The 11,467-nt window shown below is 36.5% G+C and overlaps 2 long non-coding RNA genes across 2 annotated transcripts; both read right to left on the bottom strand.

Annotated features, from left to right (window-relative positions):
* Nucleotides 1–1,716: 1,716 nt before the first annotated feature.
* Nucleotides 1,717–3,554, bottom strand: LOC138874430 (uncharacterized). The gene is made up of 3 exons (XR_011401410.1): nt 3,446–3,554; nt 2,460–2,617; nt 1,717–1,780 (listed from the first exon to the last, which is right to left on the bottom strand). It is a non-coding gene; the product is annotated as an uncharacterized lncRNA (long non-coding RNA).
* A 5,247-nt stretch (nt 3,555–8,801) lies between these two features.
* LOC138874405 (uncharacterized) lies at nt 8,802–10,917 on the bottom strand. Its single transcript, XR_011401384.1, has 3 exons — nt 10,809–10,917; nt 9,819–9,976; nt 8,802–9,139 (listed from the first exon to the last, which is right to left on the bottom strand). It is a non-coding gene; the product is annotated as an uncharacterized lncRNA (long non-coding RNA).
* Between the last annotated feature and the right edge of the window lie 550 nt (nt 10,918–11,467).

Here is an 11,467-nt window from a genome sequence, read left to right as displayed (position 1 = left end):
AAAGTTTGGGAGGGGGGAGGGGGGGGAGAGAGAAGATAGGTGTACAAAGGAATGCTGACGCTTGCTTGTTGCTTCTAGAACCAAATATATGATAAAAAAGAAAATGAAATTTTTGTAGTTATAGCAACAATAGTCGTTGTTGACAAATGAGCAACTTCAATATAGCTACATTTATACCCCATTTTGAAAAAATTCATACAGATTGAAGACCCATTGGATCTGTTCAACATGGAATCCTCAAACCTTGAAGTTCTCAGGCGCTTAGTCCTTTAGTTTGTGCACAGTACATTGGATATGACATTATTTCCTTGATTTAGAAGGAAGTTCTGAACCATCAAGATTATTTTTCAAAGTATATAGATGGAATTTCTGTTCAACTTTTTTTTGCATATGATGGATAGTTTTACAAAATCCCCAATTCTTAAAGTAACTCGTAAATTTAACTATTAGTTCCGCATTGGCTTTAAGTCAGTACTTTTAGGTTTGGTGGGTTTTCAGAGTGCTGTCACTTTCTGCTATTTTTCATTATGCTAATATACTACAACTTCTGATTGGAGTATTAAATCAAGACTAAGTTTTTAGTAAAGACAATCTCCTATAAACAAAATTAAAGAGAGAGCAGAAGCATATTTTCTATAGCGCCCGACCCAAAAAACTATCATACCAGTTAATAACGAATTATATATAATAATATGAAAAGAAAAATTAATTGATGTTGCAGTATAGCTACATTTCTTTAAAATCTAGTCATAGTTCAATTACAGAGTTCTTATTTATGAGAAAATGAAAATCTTCTTCACATATTTGAAAGCAACACAAAAATAAAAAAGAATGTATATGCTAGCCTCAAGAATTACACGAGAGGGAGAGGGAGAGATACAAGAAGCTGCTGTTGGAAATACAGAGAGGACGGCCTAATAAAATTAGAAAAGCACAAAGAGTGTTAAGAAAACAACAATGAAGCAAAAAAAGATTAGAGTTCTACGAAGAAACGGGCAAAATCAACACAAATATAACATGGATAGACCAAAAATTTAGAAGATCGAAGACAACAAAGAGAAATTTCAGCAAAATTTAAAAGGAAAGCTTATCTGGATGAGAAGATGAAGAAAAGAGCCGTTGGTGCTCTTTTTCTTTTGTTAGAGATGAGAAAGAAAAAGGGATCCTTCTCGAGTTCCATTTTAATTATTGTGACGTAATTATAATTTTACCCTTAAATAAAGCTAGATCTCCAAAGATGCCAATGGTCGACCATCTTTGCTCTTCTATATAATAGAAAAAATATTCTAAACTATTGTCGTTTTAAAAATTAAGAAAGTGTCACGACCCAAATCGAAAGGCCGTGAAGGGCACCCGGTTCCTTACTCAACCGAGTACCAACGTAACATATCTTTCTTATTATACTATCTTAAGTAAATGAGCCAGAAACCCGTCATGAGATAACAAGAATAAATCATAAGGGAATACTCAACATATGACGATCCAACATGATATACAAACTTATACATGTGACATACATGCCTATAAGGCCGACATGACCATTTGTAAACTCAACACATAGGCCAATAAGGCCATACACGTATCCATAAATCTGATATTTGTCTACAAGCCTCTAAGAGTACATAAAATCATAAAGGTCGGGACAGGGCCCGCCATACCAATCAATACATATCCAAAGCATACTGACCAAATAAGCAACTCCGGAGCAAGTGTGGAGTGCACCAACACCTCCGCTGAGCTGATAGCCTACTAGGAAGACTGTCAACCTATCAATCGGGACCTGCGGGCTTGAAACGCAGCGTCCCCAGGCAAAAGGGATGTCAGTACAAATAAAGTACTGAGTATGTAAGGCAGGAAAGCATAAACAAGAACACTAATGTAAAGAGAGATAGAGGAGATACAACCTGTAACATCTGCGTGCCTCTGGGAGCTACTGACATGAAGTGCATAATACATATATATACATAAACTTTTAAAAACATACGCCTCTGTAGGCATCATCATCATCATATCGTACCCGGCCTCAAAGAGGACTCGGTAAAAACGTACCCGGCCATCATAAGGCTCGGTAGAATCGTATCCGGCCACGTGGAGCTCGGTAAATCCAACTGATTAGTGGTTGCACAATAGGTGTCGTTCCCGACCTACTATAGTGCGGCTCGGTAGATCAAAATAGATATTATATATAATGCATGCTAGACTCATGGAATCACGTTCTAAACCTTTCAGAGTAACGTAACGTCGTTTCACCTTTGATTAGCATTATGGACATCATACCATCAATATGAACTTCACTAGGACTCAAGGATCATACATACTTTCTTAGAATAACTTTGTACGGAAATAACAACATGTACAACCTTATTTGCTAGGAGTAGATTCATTATGAAATAGTGTATCGTTTATGTTCATTTCAATTTAGATCATGCCAAAAGAAAGAATAAAGTGCCTTAACATACCTTAACCATGGTGAGTCCTTAATACCTCCCAAGCTACTCTTCAAACAACTCAACTCAATCCACCATTACATAAGGAGATTCAAAATCAGTGTTGAATAAAGGCTAAATCTGCAACTTAAACTTGTAGCTCGTTTATATAAATTCGGGCAGCATTTCCCCTGTAACAAGAGCCTCCTCCAATATAATATACCCACAAAAATTACCATAGAAATCCAGCAATACATAATCATCAATAACAAGACACCATAAAACAACAACAAGTCATAACTATTTTACGACGAGCGACAAGCTCCAATTGGAATTTGTATACCCCATATCATCCCTTATAGATTTTTTACTTTAAATTAATAGTATCATTAACATGAAGTCATTCATCAGTAATTCCAGCCTTATACCATATATCCATAACAAAAAAAATGATCCACAACTCCAATTATTCTTAATTGGCAACTTTATTCACTAGTTCATGTCTAGTTCATCCATTTAACTCAACCGATGTTAATATAACCTTAAGAACTTATTGGAACACAATATAATTACCTCCTAGAGTAGATGCAAGTCGAAATCCATGTTGTATTTAGCTTACAACAGCCCAACATACCCCAATCAATTCATACCAAAAACAACGACTATAGTAGTGTCCAACACCCCGAAAGTATTATAAAGAATGACTAATCCATTATTTCACCAATATGTGGTGTTTCTCCACATCATTTATCCTCCAAAAACTCCATTAAATAGCAGCAAAATATACAGCTCAAAAGCTACACGAAACAGCCCACAAAACAGTCCATTACAAATCAAATAACTCGAACTCACGGCTTCCGATCACCGTCCCGTGAGTTCTAAATATTATGAAATGAATTAATCAACCTTACTTGATATTTAAGATCTTGAAACCAGAAATTAGGCATTTTTATTAACTTCAAAATACCTTCCAAAACTCAAACTACAAAGAAAAAGAGAGGTTATATAGCAATACTTACGTCGTGGCGATCGTTCTTGTGTTATTGCTTCGTGATTTCGTGCCTCGGATGATAGTATCGTTGAAAATCCTTATGGAGGACTTGAGGATGAGTTTAGGGGTGTTATATGGTCGAGCTCTCTGGAAAACCAAAGTAAGAGACGAGACAGAGAGAGAAACATCCCCTTTTCTAAAAGTCAAAAAGGTGCCACGTGCCACTCTCTTATTGGCTTTTTTTCAAACGCTTATATCTTTTTATCTTGATGTCGTATAAACAAAAGGTTAAGAGAGTTGGAAACTACATTCCAAGACCTTCAATTTGATATATAATATGCCCCAAAAGACCATATATAGCTCATGAAATTTATTTCTCAAAAAGCTCCATTACAACGCAAATCCTTAGTCGGTTTTTCCGCAACTTAAATCCGATTTTTCTCAAACTTTATATTTCATAACCAAACATCATATATAGTCATATAATGGATTTAAACATATTTAAATCATGATTAACAAGTCTCATATTCACCTTAACTTACTTAACACTTCGGCAACCCTTTCTTCTCCTTGTAGAAGGACTTTATCCTTTTTGAGCTTACATTAGATAATCCTATAATGATAGTGACGTATGAAGTACAGGGTGTAACAAAATGTACCCTTAAAAATATTTGTCCTTGAATATTAACTCTTAAATTTCTGCAAAAGAAATAGGACGTAACACCATCAAATCACTTTATATACTTTCAAAGATGATCTCATTTCTGAGCTTACATCAATTGACTTACGCGTATTTTCACATACAAAACATGGGTTGTAACATTATTCCCCCCTTTGGAACATTCGTCCTCGAATGTTGACTGATACGCTTCTCATTCTCATACTATGTGGCTCTTATGAATACTTTAACATTGTCCTTTGTCATCTAGGCAATTGTTCTATGAATAAATTTAAAAACCAGGGCATTCCCCCCTTTAGTCCTATTCTCACCTTGCGAATTATGGCCGGAGTCCTTCCGATCTCGTAACTTCGACTACCTTCTATGATGTATCCTATATGACTATGCCCTTTTATGCACGAATCTTCTCTCCTTTTTCCTCTAGCTTTTTGCCAATCTGTTGGCTTCACTTTGTGAATACAAATATAGAATTATGACAAGATGTCCCTCTGGGCATATATAGGTATACTTAAGCTCTTCGCTTGGTACTTTGCTGAATGTACGACTATTGCTATATTTCGTTTTATTGCCTTGGTATTATTACCGAGGTATGCTACACAACTCTAGGTTACTTTCTAATTGCTTGTCCCATAACCTACTGGCGCAACCCTGCCACATTAGGAACATATAATCGACCTCGATATCTAAGGACTCTATCTCACCCTACTACATTAGGAACATATAATCGACCTCAATATCTAAGGACTCTATCTTCTGTAATCTCAAGTAGTGTCTTCTCCTTTTGAAGGGTTGTATCTATATAATGATCTAGAACATGATCTTCATACTGGCATTCCTTCACTTCATCTACTAAAGAGGAGATTTCCATGTCCTAAGTAGTAACTTTGGTACCATATGCATCTAGTAATCGAATTCCAAGATTAGCTAGCTGATGAATCTCGCAAGCTATCTCACTCTTCTATGCCTGTAAATATGATAGGCTAAACATAGATCTACGATTGAGGACATTGACTAATACATTCGCCTTCCCTGGATGATATAAAGTATAAACGTCATAGTCATTCACTAACTCCAACCATCGCCTCGGATGTAATACATTGTCACTAAGGCTCGCGTCTCATCGGGGAACATCTGAAGTGATTTTCTTGATGCACCTAGGGACGATACTATACTTCAATAACTGCATTTTCATAACATCCCAACATATTCATCTTATGGGGTATTCTAATACCGTGCCATCCATGAAATCTCTTTTCTTTAAATCATTACTCAATCGAAGGCTCAAACGTCATTCTCTTAACTACCACAATTACACCCTTATTCTACTACCAGGCCGTATTCCATCTCTTCTAATTGCTCCTGCTCTTAGACTCCTCTGAGTTCATTTAGAGTGTACCAAGCTTTCTATAGCTCATGGGAAGCATCAACCCTCAGGTTTTGACGGGTTTAATCCTGAGACCTTGCCTATTATTGTCACCTTCTCACTCACATTTACCATACTTACCTTTAAATCTCGCACCGTATATTCTATCGATTTCATAATCTCCCTTATACATTGGTGGAATTCACATCCATACCTTAAAGCTCTAGTATAATACTTGTAACCCTGGTGTATACACAATCTGGTGGTAGTTTCGTATTAACGTCTTATGAGGCTGGTACTCTTCTAATTGCTTTATCGTAGAGCTTTTATAGAATATGATTCTTTTACTATCCCTCTTATACCTCTGCAATTAAAAGTGCTCCTGCTATGGTTTGAGTCACGATTTCTATAATCATCTGGGTCTAACAATCGGACTCGTGATGTAACTTTCGAGCTTCCTCTTCCTTATCAGCCTTTAATTAAGCTTAAGCTATCTTCCAATCTTCAGCTTAGGGTATTAGCTATTACATTAGCCCTTCATGGACTCTATGTAGCATCCATGATATAATCTTCTAACAATTCAAGTCTTTGTCGGTGACGTGGACTTAATTCTTTCTTTTACTTATACTAGAGTCTCCTATAGCTGTATGAATGTCATGGATATAAATCTGAAATCTTAAGTGCGTTCGCAACTTAACCAACTCTAGGTCATTGATTGAATAATTCCTTTTGTTCCTTCTCAGCGTTCTTTAAATCTAAGCAATCACTTTTCCTGGTCGCTATGCCACTTGTTGCATGAATACTTGGCTTATCTTATTGCCCACCAATACTTGAATTTCCTATAACTCATATGATCTCAAATATCACTTATGACTTCCCGTTCATTAATCATGATAGGTGCCACTTTCTTATGGAATGTATACCATATTGTAGTGAAACTGTTGTTACAAGACCATTTCTTCTTTATATCGGTTATGCTTAAGTTGAAGCCTTCTTCCTTATTTCCTCAGCTAGTCTTTCTTTGTAGTACTTAAGGAGACCTTTTGGGTCTTGTAAAGTTACGATCTTGTTATACTGTATACCCGAAGGAATTTTCGATATTCTTACTCGCCTACAAACATCCTTAGTTACATGCCTTCGTGCCCTTGTGCTCGTAGGGTTACTTCTAAACTCAGATTTTGATTGTCTCCTTAGTGGTACTATCCATTATTTCCATAACACTTATACGGTACCTTTAGTAATCCAACTCTTATCTGAATACTTCTCAAGGTTACGACATCATATCTGCGAGACTGAATTGACTAGATTAGGATTCACGACGTTTATCTTGCATGATTTGCTTATAACCTTTTGTCTAGCCATAACTTGGCTTTTCCTGAATCAACTACAAACTACTCGTTGGTCCATTCTCATATCTATATTCCTCGTAACCTCTCTTTGGTTATTTACTTTGTCTTAAGTTACCTCCCACACTCACTCCTTATGTATCAAGTATTCATTTTCACTTATTTATCAACATCATCGGGTGTGCAACACTTAAAGCTTCTCTTCGGCGTCATACTTGCATAATGTTCTGGAGTCATATTATATCTATAGGATCTGAATAGATTCTGTCTCATTCCTTTCACCCTTTTACCTCAATCCTCCTTTACTATTCCATAGTTACCTCTTCATCTTGCCATTTTTTCACATCTTCACTAACATCTTACTCGTTTTGCGGTAACCCCTCTATATCGGGGATAATCGAATTTATTACGCATAAGGGCGACACTTAGTGTAACTGGCACACTTAGTTCCCTAAGCTTAACTCTGCTCCACGTGCTTGCTTTAGGGAAGCATCTTCCTAAACGAACCTTAAAGGTTATTCTTTTGTTGTCCATTCTATTATTGTCGGAATGTTATCTCTAAAATTCTCATGATATCAACCATTATAAAATCCTTCAGTCCCTAATTCATGTTCAGTTTATCTTGTTCACCAACACATACTGATTTTTATTATTCTGGGGTCTAACCTTTACTCCTGGTAATCACGTTGAAGGCACCAACTCATTTCTCGGAATAAGGATATAACTTTATGGCTTATACTCTTTTATTGCCTCAAGGCCTGTCACCTCTTGTATTTTCCTTCACTTGACTATGGACTCTATCATTGTGTCATATTTTGATTTACCGTTATCATCCATTTATCACATCTTACTCATGATGTTTTATTTACTCCCTTCTTATTCTCCGGATAATATCTTTATCTATCACTTTATTCTGAAAACTCTGACAAAATGTTCTTTCCCTTTTAGCTCCCCTTTCTTCATCTCATTGGCTCTTCGGAATGCCTAACATTCTCTTTTTTCTTTACTCGGGGCTGGAGTCATACTAAGGTAAATATTTGCCTATTCTAGGATCCCACCCCTATCTTCTGAAATTTCTGAATATTCTAGTATTCATATCTGATTATACTATTCTAAAGTTCACCATCTAGGTGTCTCACAAGAAGATATATTACCACATTTGCGCTATTGTTCGGAAACATTAATTAATGATAACAATCCATCCATAATTTTTAGTTACTCTAACCCGAGTTGAATCTTGATATCACCTTCTTCTTTTAAACTATATTTGTTAGCTCCCATAGGGAAAAACTAGATGAGTGTCATCAATTGTATATATCACCGTTAATATTGAAGGTAACACCAATACTTACATTTCTCTGCCTGAATTGTAAATACTGATAATCTTCATTAACTAGGTACCTCGTACCCTTCGTCATCTTGCTTGTTTTACTTGCTGAAACTTGTGTCTACTTTCCGATTCACTTATTCCTTTTTACCATACGAGTGGATATATATTCTTGCCTTAGGGATCCTTATCAAGAAGCTTACACATCTTATAACACACATGATCTGCTGAAGACCCCACATTTGCTCATAATAAGCATGATGCAAAATCGAGTTCCTCTGACTCAATTCTTCCACAACCACATTCAATCTCATACCATCTATTTATTTGGATGAGGTATTGTTGTATTACGAACACAATAGAATTAGAAGTTTGAATTTTTACAATTGAGCTCTACAATACGATCTAGAGTAAGAAGAAAGAGTGACAGTCCTAAATGCCCCGTAGCCTCCTACTTATAAGTGTGGTGCACAACACACCCATAAACAAGACTCTACTAGACACGGCTTGTAGACTCCCTAGGACAGAACTGTTCTGATACCACTTTTGTCACGACCCAAACCGAAGGGCCGTGAAGGGCACCCGGTTCCTTACTCAACCGAGTACCAACGTAACATATCTTTCCTATTATACTATCTTAAGTAAATGAGCCAGAAACCCGTCATGAGATAACAAGAATAAATCATAAGGTAATACTCAACATATGACGATCCAACATGATATACAAACTTATACATGTGACATACAGGCCTATAAGGCCGACATGACCATTTGTAAACTCAACACATAGGCCAATAAGGCCATACACGTATCCATAAACCTGATATCTGTCTACAAGCCTCTAAGAGTACATAAAATCATAAAGGTCGGGACAGGGCCCGCCATACCAATCAATACATATCCAAAGCATACTGACCAAATAAGCAACTCCGGAGCAAGTGGAGTGCACCAACACCTCCGCTGAGCTGATAACCTACTAGGAAGACTGTCAACCTATCAATCGGGACCTGCGGGCATGAAACACAGCGTCCCCAGGCAAAAGGGACGTCAGTACAAATAAAGTACTGAGTATGTAAGGCAGGAAAGCATAAACAAGAACATTAATGTAAAGAGAGATAGAGGAGATACAACCTGTAACATCTGTGTGCCTCTGGGAGCTACTGACATGAAGTGCATAATACATATATATACATAGACTTTTAAAAACATACGCCTCTGTAGGCATCATCATCATCATATCGTACCCGGCCTCAAAGAGGACTCGGTAAAAACGTACCCGGCCATCATAAGGCTCGGTAGAATCGTACCCGGCCACGTGGAGCTCGGTAAATCCAACTGATCTGTGGTTGCACAATAGGTGTCGTACCCGACCTACTATAGTGCGGCTCGGTAGATCAAAATAAATATTATATATAATGCATGCTAGACTCATGGAATCACGTTCTAAACCTTTCAGAGTAACGTAACGTCGTTTCACCTTTGATTAGCATTATGGACATCATACCATCAATATGAACTTCACTAGGACTCAAGGATCATACATACTTTCTTAGAATAACTTTGTACGGAAATAACAACATGTACAACCTTATTTGCTAGGAGTAGATTCATTATGAAATAGTGTATCGTTTATGTTCATTTCAATTTAGATCATGCCAAAAGAAAGAATAAAGTGCCTTAACATACCTTAACCATGGTGAGTCCTTAATACCTCCCAAGCTACTCTTCAAACAACTCAACTCAATCCACCATTACATAAGGAGATTCAAAATCAGTGTTGAATAAAGGCTAAATCTGCAACTTAAACTTGTAGCTCGTTTATATAAATTCGGGCAGCATCTCCCCTGTAACAAAAGTCTCCTCCAATATAATATACCCACAAATTACCAGAGAAATCCAGCAATACATAATCATCAATAACAAGACACCATAAAATAACAACAAGTCATAACTATTTTACGACGAGCCACAAGCTCCAATTGGAATTCGTATATCCCATATCATCCCTTATAGACTTTTTACTTTAAATTAATAGTATCATTAACATGATAATGAAGTCATTCATCAGTAATTCCAGCCTTATACCATATATCCATAACAAAGAAAATGATCCACAACTCCAATTATTCTTAATTGGCAACTTTATTCACTAGTTCATGTCTAGTTCATCCATTTAACTCAACCGATGTTAATATAACCTTAAGAACTTGTTGGAACACAATATAATTACCTCCTAGAGTAGATGCAAGTCGAAATCCATGTTATATTTAGCTTACAACAGCCCAACATACCCCAATCAATTCATACCAAAAACAATGACTATAGTAGTGTCCAACACCCCGAAAGTATTATAAAGAATGACTAATCCATTATTTCACCAATATGTGGTGTTTCTCCACACCATTTATCCTCCAAAAACTCCATTAAATAGCAGCAAAATATACAGCTCAAAAGCTACACGAAACAGCCCACAAAACAGTCCATTACAAATCAAATAACTCGAACTCACGGCTTCCGATCACCGTCCCGTGAGTTCTAAATATTATGAAATGAATTAATCAACCTTACTTGATATTTAAGATCTTGAAACCAGAAATTAGGCATTTTTATTAACTTCAAAATACCTTCCAAAACTCAAACTACAAAGAAAAAGAGAGGTTATATAGCAATACTTACGTCGTGGGGATCGTTCTTGTGTTATTGCTTCGTGATTTCGTGCCTCGGATGATAGTATCGTTGAAAATTATTATGGAGGACTTGAGGATGAGTTTAGGGGTGTTATATGGTCGAGCTCTCTGGAAAACCAAAGTAAGAGACGAGACAGAGAGAGAAACATCCCCTTTTCTAAAAGTCAAAAAGGTGCCACGTGCCACTCTCTTATTGGCTTTTTTTTCAAACGCTTATATCTTTTTATCCGGATGTCGTATAAACAAACGGTTAAGAGAGTTGGAAACTACATTCCAAGACCTTCAATTTGATATATAATATGCCCCAAAAGACCATATATAGCTCATGAAATTTATTTCTCAAAAAGCTCCATTACAACGCAAATCCTTAGTCGGTTTTTCCGCAACTTAAATCCGATTTTTCTCAAACTTTATATTTCATAACCAAACATCATATATAGTCATATAATGGATTTAAACATATTTAAATCATGATTAACAAGTCTCATATTCACCTTAACTTACTTAACACTTCGGCAACCCTTTCTTCTCCTTGTAGAAGGACTTTATCCTTTTTGAGCTTACATTAGATAATCATATAATGATAGTGACGTTTGAAGTACAGGGTGTAACAACATGTACCCTTAAAAATATTTGTCCTTGAATATT

The sequence above is a fragment of the Nicotiana sylvestris genome, chromosome 8, assembly GCF_000393655.2.
Source record: "Nicotiana sylvestris chromosome 8, ASM39365v2, whole genome shotgun sequence".
Taxonomy (NCBI): Eukaryota; Viridiplantae; Streptophyta; class Magnoliopsida; order Solanales; family Solanaceae; genus Nicotiana; species Nicotiana sylvestris.
This window is presented reverse-complemented; position numbering and strand designations above follow the sequence as displayed.